The sequence below is a fragment of the Lissotriton helveticus genome, chromosome 10 (genome assembly GCF_964261635.1).
Source record: "Lissotriton helveticus chromosome 10, aLisHel1.1, whole genome shotgun sequence".
In the NCBI taxonomy this organism is placed as follows: domain Eukaryota; kingdom Metazoa; phylum Chordata; class Amphibia; order Caudata; family Salamandridae; genus Lissotriton; species Lissotriton helveticus.
In genome coordinates this window covers 626859718-626870353 of record NC_136071.1, presented here as the reverse complement: position 1 = coordinate 626870353, position 10636 = coordinate 626859718, and the positions used below count along the sequence as shown (strand labels likewise).

The window sequence follows — 10636 nt, the reverse complement described above, 5'->3', positions numbered from 1 at the left end:
ACAACTGCTTTAAAACAAGACTGTCCGGTAAGATTTGTAACCCAGTATAACACCAATAGCAACAAGGTGTATAACATTCTCAAAAAGAACTGGGCCACCCTTAAAGGCATCACAGGGCTTTCAAATGTAATTGGTGATAAGCCAAAAATAACTTATCGCAAAGGCAGATCTTTACGGGACACCCTCTGTAAAAGCTATGTGACGAACGTTAGAAAGATATGGTTTCCACCTAAACCCACTGGTTTTTTCAACTGCGGGTCATGCAACATATGTCCATTTGGTCACAATAAGACTCACGAATTTTCGTTCAATTTTTCTAAGAAATACAAGATCACCGAGTTTATCAACTGTAACACGCCATATGTTGTATACGTATTGGGGTGTAATTTCAACATCATTTATGTTGGCAGCACTGCCCGACCACTGAAAACCAGGATTCAAGAACATCGCAGGGCCATAATCAATAAAGACATCCGATACCCAGTAAGTGCCCACTACCACGACAAACATCCAAACGACTTAACCTTTTGGTTCTTTGGAATTGACCATATCCCACAGGACAGTCGGGGGGGTGATAGAGAACTAGCCCTTCGACAAAGAGAAGCAAAATGGATTTGTCGCTTGAGGGCAGTCCAGATGGGGCACAATACGGACAGGGAATTTCATTTCTTTCTAAACTAACTGTATCAAATCAAATAGGCAAAAAACTTTCTAATTGTATCTATGGGTTGCCTTAAGAACATAGTAAGTCACTAAATGATCCCTATAATATAACGACTCTCCAGCGGTATTTGATCAAAATAGTTGTCTCTCCTTCATATATATTAAAAAAAGTTTATCTGTATATGTGCCCACCGCGATACCAAGTATTTTCTTGATTTGATTGATTGGTAGATCTGTACAGCGTGCGGTTACCCAGTAATATAACAATGGGCCCTTCGAATCTTTTTTACATCTGTATTTTGTATTTGTATTTTAATTTTGGTTATTATTCAACAAAGGTATTTTCTTTTACCTTTCACTTATTCACCTCATGCCTTTTATTTTTAGACACGAGTCCCTTGTAAATACAATAATAATATCCGTTTAGTATGCTATTTTGAGCATATTGTTACCCCTTCGGTTTTCCTTTCTTTTTTCTCTTCACGACGTTATGTTTAACCATTCCACGAACAATCCAGCAGTACTGCAATAGATCCAGTCTAGATTAGTGATTCGGCATGAGATATCTAAAGATGGACGGCACTTTATTATTTTTTCCGCCTGATCTAAGCCACACTACTTTACCGTAATGGCGCCGGCGGATCCCTTGAAGCCGTACTCGGCCTCTGTCACGTGAAGGGTGCCCCGTGGGCGGGTCCCACCAGGAATCAACAGGCGGATCGGGAGTTTACTTACGTATAAATACAGCATGGCGTCCGTGGCTTCCTTGCAGGACGCCGTCTATGTGGAAATTCGGGACCCGAGTGCCATATCACAGGTAGGATGTTGATACTCCGGACGGGGGGACTACCGGGTTGGGGACGGCTAGTTTATTGACTTGCCGTATATCTCTTGACTTATGAGTCAGTCATTTATTGCCGCTCTGCTTGTCCTTTTCATTGTCCGGCTGCAGGCACTAAGGGTTTCTCACCGCACACGTTCGGTTTATAATTGGATCAAGTTGCAAAATAACAACCTTTTCGACCTCCTTACTTCGGAGGCTTCCTCCTGTGAGCACAGTGGCCCTTGCACCAAACGACTACTTTCAGGTACATGTTTGTGCTTTCCCCATACAGTCCTATTCCCTCATGTTTCAATGCCTTATAAATTGTACACGTAGTTTTAAATACATCCATCTACGTGCTATGTGCGCCCGTTTAATTTATTTCAAACTGGCTTTTCCAACTCTCCTTTATATTTATATTTAATTTCATTGTTTTACACATGTCTATCTAAGTAATATACATCTTAGAATGTAGCTGTAACAAAATATATTTCGTTTTAGCTCCAATTTCATTGGTATCCCATGAGCATAGCGCCACATTGCAGGCTTGAGTATGAGATGCCTTACACAGGGGGGACTGTATGTGGCAGCACGGCCTCATTTATTGAACTGCTGTACTTAGTGAGACCCACAAACTAGCAAACTGGTTGGGCTGCTCCGCTTCTCTTTCTTTAATTAAATTTTTTGGCTACAGGTGTTTTGGGCTCCCCGTTATATACCTTCAATTAACAACCGGACCGGCGAAGTGAGATTCACCCGACGGTCATCCTCACCTCAGAGTTCTTTTTCATGAGACTTAACGCTCTCAACGCCGCGCAAACCTTGATAGGTATTTACCATGTGTTTTCAAACATGTATTCCCATTGTGCACTTTTTTTATTGTAATGCATCACAAACGGTTTTTCTATGTGCAATTTGTTGCCGTCTGCGGCTGTATATGCTTTGTGGAATGTATGTTGCCCATCTAGTTTCTGTGGCTATGTAAGCTCATGACAACAGACGTCAAATAAACTCCTGCTCCCCTCTTGATTGTATATAGTGAGAAGCTATCCTTCTGAGGGATACTTCTTTTGGGTGAACCATTCGCTCGTGTGTTTTACAAATGAGTTTTCCTTTCTTATCATAGAACCCCGGTCTAGGATCGCACGAGGCCATTCAATTTTATACCAACCCCGACTGGGCGCTGATTGCTGGTAAGGAGAAGATTTCGGACATAATTGTTTAGACTCAGGAGACACTTTCTGACCTTGGTAAACATATATAGTCTTCCCTTTGGGAACCTGAGTCGACATAGCTAGGAATCATTCTTCAATGAGGGGAATTCTTCCGTTCCCGTGAACACACAGTCACGTTACTCCTTGCACACAGCAATGAGCAGTGTAAACCGGGGGTGTGATTCTTGCAAGATTTTCTCTTTTTCTAAGACTTATCTTATTTTTAGGATCACATATATCTACTCTTCGCTGTTCTAATTCTGGTCATTTACTTTTTGGTTAGATGAACCTAAACGGTCATTCGGCTTCAACATCACACAAGTTTCTCTGATTCAAGTCACTTTCACCTATCATAACTCGGTAAGTGTATATAATTTCTTTTAACATCTTCGTTTGGACACATGTTATAAATATATCATAAGGTTGTCTATTCCCGGGTTCCTATCTTCCCTTACGTTATGCCGCAAAACTCCTACCAAAATTGGAAAGTATATTGGGTAACCGTACCTAGCTGTCTGGGTTTACATCATGGCAATTATCTTAATATTTTTTCACCTTATATGTTATTTGTCTCCCTTTCTCCATTCAAAATAATTTGGGCAAAAATATTTTGTGCATATGACTATGGTACTGAATTGCAGTGCCGTGGGCATTATTAAATCATTAACTGTTTTATCTGACACGTATCGCAACTTGTGTTTTGATAGTTTTTAATCTTTTTCACTTATGTTCAGAAATCATCACTGTCTTGTTTTCTGTGTATATATTGTGCCACTTTGTATCTGATTTTGAGTTTAATCAGTGAGAACAGTTATTCGGTATGTCTTTGGGTCAGTTCTTTCTGAATGTATGTTATCGTTTTGTTAGTGCATTTTTTTGTGTGTTTTGGATTAATGTATATTTATGTATATATTTATGTTTGTAATCTCTACAGCCCTGACGAAGTTCCTAAGAGGCAAGAGGAACGAAACGCGTTGGCTGTGCCTATGTTTTATGAATAATTTTTGAATAAAGAAGAAGAAAATCTACATTACCACTTCTTTTTTGACTTCATTTGAGTGCACCTTCCATTTTGTTGTTTGTATTTTCATTATTCTGCACATCCTTTGGCAGAGGGTGTGGGAGGAGATTGCACCATCCTGATTTGAGAACTAGATGAACCGTAGTGCTTGACCTGGTCTACTGCCTTGGTCCTTGTGTTTTACTGTTTAAATTTGACTGTCTTGCACCGGTTCTTTCTTTTACTTGAAGTTACCCCTAAAAAAATATGGCTCGATTTGACGATGGGAGGGAGGAATTGGCCCTCAACCTTTTTGGCACTAATAAACCCAAAGACACAACCCCACAAGGGAATCCTAGTAAACCAAGTTTAAAAGCTCTTTTTCTGAAATTAGAACGCTTGAAGAAATTAGAGCTGTCCCGATGGTGGGACGGGGTCACCTTAGAACAGTACCTAAACAACAAGAAGGTACCGAGGGGTCTGAGAATCCACTTTCGAGGATTTAAGTGATATTTTACTCACTGAATGGGAGGGGAATCTTGAGCATGCATCCAAAATCATGATGCAAATACTAATTAAACATGCACGAGAAAAGGGAGATAAGTTGCGGGATGAAATTGAGGCCCTAATACTAGAAATCAATGGGATGGAGCAGAAGGACTTAATTGAAAAAAAAATTGAAATTCTCAAAAAGGTAATTAATGAACATCAAACTCACCTTAAAGAAAAGAAACTAAGAAAAATAAGAAGGGATGACAGGGATTACCAAGATGGACGAATATACACATTCGCCAAAAAATTTGATAACCTACAAGGCAATGAGGACAAAAAAAGACTAAGAGAGGAAAGGGACGATAACGACGATGCAAGATCAGGGAGCAGTATAACTTCTGCATCCTCCTGTAGTATTGCCTCTAACTCAACATGCGAGACCCCTTTAGCCGAGGGGGCCACTCCTTTTCAAAAGGAGATGGCCAACTTACGTATCAGCAACAGGCTGCAACAAAAAAGGGAACTAACAAACCCGCCCAGAGATCAAACAAAACAATGAGGGGGGGCAGGAGGGGCAAGGGCAGGTACAGGAAAGAACCAGGTGAACAATACAACAAACAAACCGAATACTGGGACAAGACCAAAATAACAAATGTCATTTCTTCTGATATTCCCACTAATGATACTGATTGTAATGTGGACCTGAAAGTTATTAACTTGTCTAATAAAGTCTTGAACAATGATGAGATTTCTGTGTTGAGTAAAGGTTTAAATTTTTGCCCCACGCAGGGCGGGGACCTGGCGGATATCCATGTAGACCTGTATAAATTTACCAGAATACTAAAACGAAGGGACTTTTTCTCTCGTCAGATCCCCAAAATTAATGATAACATCACAGGGGAAGCGGGGGGGTTACATACGGTCTCCGATGTTAGGAACATACAATTGTTACTCAATCTAGATGAGGAAGAGTCACATGATATGGCTTCTATAATGGCGGACCTGGGTATCCAACAGGACCTTAATACTGACAGTAATCTCAAACCAAGATCCAAATTCACTCCTTCTTACAACTATCATCCCAGTATCGACACCTTTTATGACCAAGTAACAAGCGACCTGTACAAATTAGAAATGGCTGAGAAACGCAATACCTTCGTAAATCACAACATCACTGCCAGGGAGAGAGTGGCCATGGAGAATCTAAAAACTGATAATTCTATTGTCATCAAAGAAGCCGATAAAGGCGGAAATGTTGTCGTGATGAATCACCATGACTACATGTCTGAAATTCAGAGACAACTAGGCGATACCAACTGTTATCAACGTATTCCTGCTAACCCCATTAACAAAATTGGATGTATGATAACAGCTAAACTTACTGAATGGCGTGAAACCTGCCTCATAAGTGACAATGAATTCAGATATCTGAGGGTTGAAAAACCAAGATATCCATGTATGTACATCTTGCCGAAAATACATAAGGGGGGCGCCTTTCCACCAGGACGCCCAATAATCTCTGGAATCGGCTCACTAACTGAAAAACTTTCGGAATTTGTTGACCTCACATTACAAAAGTATGTCACTAATCTCCCTTCTTACATCAAGGACAGCAAAGACATTTTAACCAAATTCAATGGGCTACAATGGTCGGACGAACTCTCCTTTGTAACTTTCGATGTAGAAAGCTTGTACACTTGTATCCAGACCAACTTTGGTATAACAGCTATACGGCACTTCCTGGATAGGGAGAGAGCGGAATTACATGACTACAACGAAATGATATTGGAAATGATAGATATCATTCTCAACAACAATTACTTTTTACATGACGGTACTTGGTACCACCAAACCTGTGGGACTGCCATGGGTACAAAATTTGCGCCATCATATGCGTGCCTCTTCATGGGGTGGTACGAGCGGGAACATGCATGGGCCAGCTGTGCCTCCCCCTGGACTGAATACATCGTGTTCTGGGGGAGGTACATAGACGACATCATAATGCTATGGTCTGGAACAGATGACCAATTAAAATCCTTCCACTCCTACTTAAATGACAACAACTGTAATGTCAAACTCACCATGAAACAGGGGAGAAAAAGTATTGACTTTCTGGACATCCATTTCTACATCAAGGATGATGTAGTTCAAAGTACTCTCTTTAGGAAGGAAACGGCTTGCAATGCAGTCCTACGTGCCGAAAGCGCTCACCCACAGTCCGTGATCAACAACATCCCCTATGGGGAGATGGTCAGGATACGGAGAAACTGTAGCCAGGATGATACCTTTACTAGCAACATACAGGATGCAAGCACCAGATTCCTTAAGAGGGGATACAAAAAGGATATCGTACATAGAGCTACCGAAAGAGTGAGCAAACTGAATAGAGATGACACCTTGTGTACCAAAGAAAAAAATCAAACAACTGCTTTAAAACAAGACTGTCCGGTAAGATTTGTAACCCAGTATAACACCAATAGCAACAAGGTGTATAACATTCTCAAAAAGAACTGGGCCACCCTTAAAGGCATCACAGGGCTTTCAAATGTAATTGGTGATAAGCCAAAAATAACTTATCGCAAAGGCAGATCTTTACGGGACACCCTCTGTAAAAGCTATGTGACGAACGTTAGAAAGATATGGTTTCCACCTAAACCCACTGGTTTTTTCAACTGCGGGTCATGCAACATATGTCCATTTGGTCACAATAAGACTCACGAATTTTCATTCAATTTTTCTAAGAAATACAAGATCACCGAGTTTATCAACTGTAACACGCCATATGTTGTATACGTATTGGGGTGTAATTGCAACATCATTTATGTTGGCAGCACTGCCCGCCCACTGAAAACCAGGATTCAAGAACATCGCAGGGCCATAATCAATAAAGACATCCGATACCCAGTAAGTGCCCACTACCACGACAAACATCCAAACGACTTAACCTTTTGGTTCTTTGGAATTGACCATATCCCACAGGACAGTCGGGGGGGTGATAGAGAACTAGCCCTTCGACAAAGAGAAGCAAAATGGATTTGTCGCTTGAGGGCAGTCCAGATGGGGCACAATACGGACAGGGAATTTCATTTCTTTCTAAACTAACTGTATCAAATCAAATAGGCAAAAAACTTTCTAATTGTATCTATGGGTTGCCTTAAGAACATAGTAAGTCACTAAATGATCCCTATAATATAACGACTCTCCAGCGGTATTTGATCAAAATAGTTGTCTCTCCTTCATATATATTAAAACATTTTTTATCTGTATATGTGCCCACCGCGATACCAAGTATTTTCTTGATTTGATTGATTGGTAGATCTGTACAGCGTGCGGTTACCCAGTAATATAACAATGGGCCCTTCGAATCTTTTTTACATCTGTATTTTGTATTTGTATTTTAATTTTGGTTATTATTCAACAAAGGTATTTTCTTTTACCTTTCACTTATTCACCTCATGCCTTTTATTTTTAGACACGAGTCCCTTGTAAATACAATAATAATATCCGTTTAGTATGCTATTTTGAGCATATTGTTACCCCTTCGGTTTTCCTTTCTTTTTTCTCTTCGCGACGTTATGTTTAACCATTCCACGAACAATCCAGCAGTACTGCAATAGATCCAGTCTAGATTAGTGATTCGGCATGAGATATCTAAAGATGGACGGCACTTTATTATTTTTTCCGCCTGATCTAAGCCACACTACTTTACCGTAATGGCGCCGGCGGATCCCTTGAAGCCGTACTCGGCCTCTGTCACGTGAAGGGTGCCCCGTGGGCGGGTCCCACCAGGAATCAACAGGCGGATCGGGAGTTTACTTACGTATAAATACAGCATGGCGTCCGTGGCTTCCTTGCAGGACGCCGTCTATGTGGAAATTCGGGACCCGAGTGCCATATCACAGGTAGGATGTTGATACTCCGGACGGGGGGACTACCGGGTTGGGGACGGCTAGTTTATTGACTTGCCGTATATCTCTTGACTTATGAGTCAGTCATTTATTGCCGCTCTGCTTGTCCTTTTCATTGTCCGGCTGCAGGCACTAAGGGTTTCTCACCGCACACGTTCGGTTTATAATTGGATCAAGTTGCAAAATAACAACCTTTTCGACCTCCTTACTTCGGAGGCTTCCTCCTGTGAGCACAGTGGCCCTTGCACCAAACGACTACTTTCAGGTACATGTTTGTGCTTTCCCCATACAGTCCTATTCCCTCATGTTTCAATGCCTTATAAATTGTACACGTAGTTTTAAATACATCCATCTACGTGCTATGTGCGCCCGTTTAATTTATTTCAAACTGGCTTTTCCAACTCTCCTTTAGATTTATATTTAATTTCATTGTTTTACACATGTCTATCTAAGTAATATACATCTTAGAATGTAGCTGTAACAAAATATATTTCGTTTTAGCTCCAATTTCATTGGTATCCCATGAGCATAGCGCCACATTGCAGGCTTGAGTATGAGATGCCTTACACAGGGGGGACTGTATGTGGCAGCACGGCCTCATTTATTGAACTGCTGTACTTAGTGAGACCCACAAACTAGCAAACTGGTTGGGCTGCTCCGCTTCTCTTTCTTTAATTAAATTTTTTGGCTACAGGTGTTTTGGGCTCCCCGTTATATACCTTCAATTAACAACCGGACCAGCGAAGTGAGATTCACCCGACGGTCATCCTCACCTCAGAGTTCTTTTTCATGAGACTTAACGCTCTCAACGCCGCGCAAACCTTGATAGGTATTTACCATGTGTTTTCAAACATGTATTCCCATTGTGCACTTTTTTTATTGTAATGCATCACAAAGGTTTTTCTATGTGCAATTTGTTGCCGTCTGCGGCTGTATATGCTTTGTGGAATGTATGTTGCCCATCTAGTTTCTGTGGCTATGTAAGCTCATGACAACAGACGTCAAATAAACTCCTGCTCCCCTCTTGATTGTATATAGTGAGAAGCTATCCTTCTGAGGGATACTTCTTTTGGGTGATCCATTCGCTCGTGTGTTTTACAAATGAGTTTTCCTTTCTTATCATAGAACCCCGGTCTAGGATCGCACGAGGCCATTTAATTTTATACCAACCCCGACTGGGCGCTGATTGCTGGTAAGGAGAAGATTTCGGACATAATTGTTTAGACTCAGGAGACACTTTCTGACCTTGGTAAACATATATAGTCTTCCCTTTGGGAACCTGAGTCGACATAGCTAGGAATCATTCTTCAATGAGGGGAATTCTTCCGTTCCCGTGAACACACAGTCACGTTACTCCTTGCACACAGCAATGAGCAGTGTAAACCGGGGGTGTGATTCTTGCAAGATTTTCTCTTTTTCTAAGACTTATCTTATTTTTAGGATCACATATATCTACTCTTCGCTGTTCTAATTCTGGTCATTTACTTTTTGGTTAGATGAACCTAAACGGTCATTCGGCTTCAACATCACACAAGTTTCTCTGATTCAAGTCACTTTCACCTATCATAACTCGGTAAGTGTATATAATTTCTTTTAACATCTTCGTTTGGACACATGTTATAAATATATCATAAGGTCGTCTATTCCCGGGTTCCTATCTTCCCTTACGTTATGCCGCAAAACTCCTACCAAAATTGGAAAGTATATTGGGTAACCGTACCTAGCTGTCTGGGTTTACATCATGGCAATTATCTTAATATTTTTTCACCTTATATGTTATTTGTCTCCCTTTCTCCATTCAAAATAATTTGGGCAAAAATATTTTGTGCATATGACTATGGTACTGAATTGCAGTGCCGTGGGCATTATTAAATCATTAACTGTTTTATCTGACACGTATCGCAACTTGTGTTTTGATAGTTTTTAATCTTTTTCACTTATGTTCAGAAATCATCACTGTCTTGTTTTCTGTGTATATATTGTGCCACTTTGTATCTGATTTTGAGTTTAATCAGTGAGAACAGTTATTCGGTATGTCTTTGGGTCAGTTCTTTCTGAATGTATGTTATCGTTTTGTTAGTGCATTTTTTTTGTGTGTTTTGGATTAATGTATATTTATGTATATATTTATGTTTGTAATCTCTACAGCCCTGACGAAGTTCCTAAGAGGCAAGAGGAACGAAACGCGTTGGCTGTGCCTATGTTTTATGAATAATTTTTGAATAAAGAAGAAGAAAATCTACATTACCACTTCTTTTTTGACTTCATTTGAGTGCACCTTCCATTTTGTTGTTTGTATTTTCATTATTCTGCACATCCTTTGGCAGAGGGTGTGGGAGGAGATTGCACCATCCTGATTTGAGAACTAGATGAACCGTAGTGCTTGACCTGGTCTACTGCCTTGGTCCTTGTGTTTTACAGCTGTATTATGTGCAGCTGTATTACGTGAACAGGTTTTTTAAGTTTAACCTGCTGCTGTGTCAATACCCAAATTGATTGTTTTCTTATCATGCAGAGAGCGCTTCGTTAAAGCGGC

The 10636-nt window shown here is 40.5% G+C and overlaps 1 long non-coding RNA gene across 2 annotated transcripts; it reads left to right on the top strand.

The window, feature by feature from the left end:
• The first annotated feature begins 1364 nt into the window (after window positions 1–1364).
• LOC144785428 (uncharacterized) lies at window positions 1365–10342 on the top strand. 2 transcript variants are annotated; one of them, XR_013601879.1, is made up of 6 exons: window positions 1365–1480; window positions 1616–1751; window positions 2181–2315; window positions 9226–9292; window positions 9597–9673; window positions 10249–10342. It is a non-coding gene; the product is annotated as an uncharacterized LOC144785428 (long non-coding RNA). The 2 variants fall into 2 exon arrangements; XR_013601878.1 differs by lacking the exons at window positions 9226–9292; window positions 9597–9673; window positions 10249–10342 and adding an exon at window positions 2613–2670.
• Window positions 10343–10636: the final 294 nt, after the last annotated feature.